This window comes from Phoenix dactylifera, unplaced genomic scaffold, assembly GCF_009389715.1.
Source record: "Phoenix dactylifera cultivar Barhee BC4 unplaced genomic scaffold, palm_55x_up_171113_PBpolish2nd_filt_p 000194F, whole genome shotgun sequence".
Taxonomy (NCBI): domain Eukaryota; kingdom Viridiplantae; phylum Streptophyta; class Magnoliopsida; order Arecales; family Arecaceae; genus Phoenix; species Phoenix dactylifera.
The window spans coordinates 911,009-916,315 of record NW_024067718.1 but is presented as its reverse complement, the minus strand read 5'-3'; positions in this window follow the sequence as shown (position 1 = coordinate 916,315).

Genomic DNA, 5,307 nt, shown 5'->3' with positions numbered 1-5,307 from the left:
ACCTTCGGACTGGAGGGTTATAAATGAGCGAGAAGGGCATATGCCGGGCCGGGCCGGGCCTGGGATGCCCATAGGATTTTGCAAGGCGGCCCGAGCCCGGCCCGCCTGGGTATGGGCTGAAAGCACGAGCCCAACCCAGGTAAGTCGAGCTGGGATCTAAGCCCGATAAACCTGACCGACATGGTGGCAGAGGCCGGCAAAGATGGCAACAGGCTAGATATGGGTTAGGTAGGTCATTACCCATATCCTCTGCAATTGGGAAGCATCTGTCTATATCTACTACACCTACCGTGTAATTGGGAACCATATGCCCATACCTATCTTGTAGCTATCTCGGGACGAGGCAGAATGATAGAGTTAAATGAGGCGAGTTGGATACAAATCAAATAATAATAAAAAAAAAATCTAGGCATAGACAAGGAGTGGCAGATTGGCTAGTGTCCGATCAGCTTGGGAAGGAGAATGGGTATGGTACTGCTGCCAGGGTTTGGAGTTAGAAAGAGATAGAATAATTAGATGATGGGAGTCATAGGACGAGTTAGTGGAGCAACTAGGGCAAAGAGTGAAAATGAGATTAGTGGAGTTATATACATTCGGCTCAGGTTCGAGGCGGGTTTTACTATTACCTGCATCCATCTTGGATCCACTACGGGTTTCAAAATCAATATCCATACCCACTGTCGACTCTAACTGGGGTAGGTTAAAAAAAAAAAGCTACCCTACTAAGGTTGGGTCAGATACGCGATTATGCGGAGTGAATTGCCACCCCTAGAAGCTGGAGACAAGGAGGAGGCAGCGATAGGGCTAGCTATGAGGCAAAGAGAGACAGAGAGAGATTTTGAGCAGGCGAGAGGGTTAAGAATTGTATCTAGAAAATTTAGAAATTTTTATTTTTAAAATTTTAGTTATTTTGATTTTAAAAGTAAATTTGATTTGATCAAGGAAGGGAAGAGAAAGGGAGGGAGAGAGCTACGATTTATTGGCTGCAATATTTGAAAGATGCACAAAAAGTTCCATGCCAAATGAAAATATCATTTTTAAAATTATGCCTCAGATTTTATTAGGGCAAGATGTTATTACTGTTGGAAATTGTATCCTAAGAGTCAATCGTCAGTGCGCTGATGATTAAATTTTGTAAATGAATTGACAAATTAATAAAATGTTATTTGGCATTTTTCATCATTTCATTGTACATCTTCAAATGAACTCTTATATGATGAAGTCCATAGGACTTGTTTTATGATAAAGGAGAATTTATCTTCAAGTCCTTAAAACTGTTCGCGATCAAATGATATGCTGTTACTAGGACGACAACATTATCGAGATTAGATCGTTGTATGACATATACGTTGGTTGTCCTCTTAACCAAGGAGTGTGGAGACACTGATATGTCACACAGGTGAAGTGTAGCAGTACATTTCACTGAATGTGATCAATTCCGGAACGCTCTACTGTCAAGAGATGTTTCGAGTGGATATAGGTATAAGTTTGGCCTTCTGACCTGAGACCGCAACCTGTGACTAGCAAAGAACTCACTGTACTTTGGTATCGGACTACTTGAATTTCTAATTCAGTGACGGAAGGTTACTGGGTATAGTCAAGCACTTGTTTAGTCAGTTATGAGTCAAGATGGAATTGATCCCTCCTAAAAACAGGAGATAATGCCTTGTGTTCAATTTAGCAAAACCTTGGCCAGGATAATCCTTGTGAGAAGTCACAGGATTTCTAAAATTGAATCACATCATGGATGCACTTATTACAGAGTTGACAGAACTCTAAAGTTATCCTGGCATTTAGAAGTCATAGGGATAAATTATACAGTAACCATAGTCCAAGAGTTCTTGAATGTTGCTTTGCGATCATTCGGCCTATACGGACGTCGGGTACCATTGCTAGATGGTCATTTTGATTAGTACAAGAAGTTGTTCTTGTGCTACCGGCTTAGGTTCGAACCTATGGGGTCACACGCATAGAAGTTTCTAGGTTGATCAAATGGCTGATTAATGATTAAGAATCATTCAGAGGTAATTTGGTCAATTCGATTGACAAATTATCCTAAGTAAAAGTTGCATTAAAATAATTATTGAATTATTGGAGGGTTAATTAGTAATTGGATTACTAATAAATTCAATTTGATTGAATTATTGGACTTTAATTAAGCCAAGTTGAATTAGATTCAATTTGGGCTAAATTAGGATTTGACTTAATTCGATCGGATTCGATCCGAGCCGATTGGGCATAACCTAATTGATCGGACTTGATCCAATTAGATTGGGATTGACTCTAGTCAATTAAGAGTCATTATTATGAAGAATTAAGTGGAATGAATTGCAATTGGATTGCAATTGGGCTGATTTAATGAGCCAAATCAAATTGGGTTCGATCCAAATTAATTTGGGTTCATGATTGGGTCAATTTGATTAAACAAGGTTTGTGCGGATTTTAAAGACCACATGTCGTCGTAGGATGAATATGACTTAAATCATGTTCACACTATGCAGACTTTAAAGTCCACATGGCGTCGTAGGATGCATGCTCCCAAATCAATTAATTCTCCTAATGAGATTAGGAATCCTAATGTGATTAGAAAATTAAACAATTGATTAAGTGGACACATGTCATGCATCTATAAGCAGAAGGATTGGACACTTGGCATTAACCCAAGGGTGGGTTATAGTCCCATACTCCTAATAAGATTAGGAGAAGTCCTAAACCCAATTTATAAAAGGGTAGCAAGAGAGACATTATGAATTAATTCTCTCATCTTCCTCCCCACGCCAAGGATTTAGTGATTATGATTTTTTTAAGAACTTAGAGTTCTGAAATATTTAGAAAAGGGTCACTTCATTACTTCTCCTCTTCTCCTTCTTCATCTTCTTCCTTCATCTCATAAGATCAATCAAAGGTTGATTGATTTTAGGAAAAACAAAATCAGCCACAACAGAGTTTCGCGCAAGCTAGCACTTCCGCGGGATCAGATCAACCCGGAGCTTCGCGTGGATCATCCGTAGAGGCCATTAGTGTGCGTGGCTGCGAAGTCAAAGATCAGATTCACAAGTTTCTTCCATCATAAATGGTATTAATTCTATATTAATCTTTTATTTTGGAGTCAGTGTCTAGGTCCGATTCTCCGAGATTTTACCCTCCTTTGGGGCTCCTCATGGAGTTATCTCCAGAATCCATTCGATGGATATTCGGAGATTAATCGGAATAGAGTGTTTACCTTTCAAATCTGATAGTTAATCATGCATGAAAATTTTAGCATAATTGCTTAAACGATTCCGGCATAATCCTATGTGTTCTTAAGGTGCTGATTTCTAGATTTGATCTTGTAAGCATGCATGAATTAAATTGTTTGATTCGATTTTTTCGCTGCATTTTTGAAACTTAAAAAGAAATACGTATGGCTTGATCCCCCTTATGAAGGGGTACGTAGGCAATCCGATCAGGTTCAACCATGGTTTTCAAAAATAAAATAAAATTCAGCATGCTTAACACCGAAGAACAAATCAGATTCATATGATTTATATGATCTCTGATTTTAATGAACAAATCAGATCTGAAAATAAAAGTAAAAAAATAAATACATAACATGTATGTTGTTTGAATTAATTCATGTTGTTATGTATATGTGATGCATGAACATAAAACATAATGACTTAAACATGAATTAAATCTGATTATATGTGATTAATTATAAAAATTTAGATCTGAAAATATGTTTTAAGAACTGAAAGATTGTAATTAATATGTAATTAAAAAGAAATATGCAATGATCAAAACTTTCATAAGTCTAAACTTAATTAAGAATTAAGTGTTATGAAATAGAATTGTAACTCAATTAATTGACATTGCATAATTCTTTGGGCATATGGGTTAGCTTGAATCAAGTTCCTAGGATTGGGTTAGACCTAAGGTTAGAATTATACATGGACAAATAAAATTAATTGATCAAATCTAATTAAGTAGTAACTAGATTAGATCATGAAAATTTTAGGTCAATTTACAATAGTTGTAGATGGATCAAGTCCATGTCTTTAGTTAAAACAAGTTGGAACTTGATTTAGGCTCAGAGGTGTAGCCTGAGTCATTTGAGTAATCAAATCAAAATTGATTAACCAGTCGGTGTCTAAGGTAAGTTTGGCAGTTTTGATCGGTGGTTTTTAATTGGGAGCTACTCGCACTGATTCGTCTTTGTCGAGTTAATGGCATATCCCTTCCATCGATCTCACTTACCTGGCCGACATGGTCAATCACATTTTGATTAGATCACTTAATGATTCGAGTTAGCCCATGCCTATAAGAAAAATCAGTTTGACTGATTTAGGAGCCTCCTTAACCGGTTTGAGTCTAATCTGATTTGGTGAAGTCAGTAGGAGAAATTAGACTAACCGGATCTTCTCATCTATCCTAATTATGAAATTCTCTAAAATTATTAGGTCCCTAAAATGAAATGGTTATGGGAATAACTAGGTCATAGCCTTCCATTAAGTTGGATGATAATGGGTCCAATATTTTGATAATTATTGGAGGCGCCACATGCCTGGTACTTATCAAGCATTGGAATTGTCATTCAATATATGATGAGTTATGTGTACCTTCAATAGGCGGTCAGGTGAGCCGAGCCACACTCGGGCTTGGTCGTCTATTAGTTGATTAGACTTAACCCTATCATTTAATGGTTGGACTTGACTAGGATATTCGGTGGAGGCGTCACATGCCTGCCGAAGAACCTAGGACAAAATTATCACTAGAAGTTGCTTGGTGAAGCAATTGGTTAAGAACCTACCAATAGGTGCATATGGGTTAGCCGAGCCACACTCGGGCCTATATGCGATCTATTGGGTTCTAGTGCCCGCTAAAGAATTAAGAGTAATTTTTCGAATTGGAGGTAGAGGCTAACAATTTGTATAAAATAGTGAGAGTACCTTTAGATTAAAGTCCAAGTCTAATGTGTTTAGTCAATTCATATACTAATAGCCAAATTTTCTTTTATGCAGAAATGACCACAAGTTTGTCACTTCGCTCATTATTGGATAATGACAAGTTAACTAGTCCTAACTTCAATAATTGGTATAGAAAACTAAAAATTGTGCTACAGTACGAATGAATCCTTTATGTGATAATGGATCCGGCACCTGAGCAGCCCGCTGCTAATGCACGGGGTACGGTCAGAGAAACTTATCAGAAGTGGCTCAGTGATCATATCACTGTCTGTTGCATTATGCTCGCTGCAATGAATGATGAGTTTAGTAGGTATTTTGAGAATGCGCAGCCGGAAGACATCATTCAAGTGTTGAATGAATC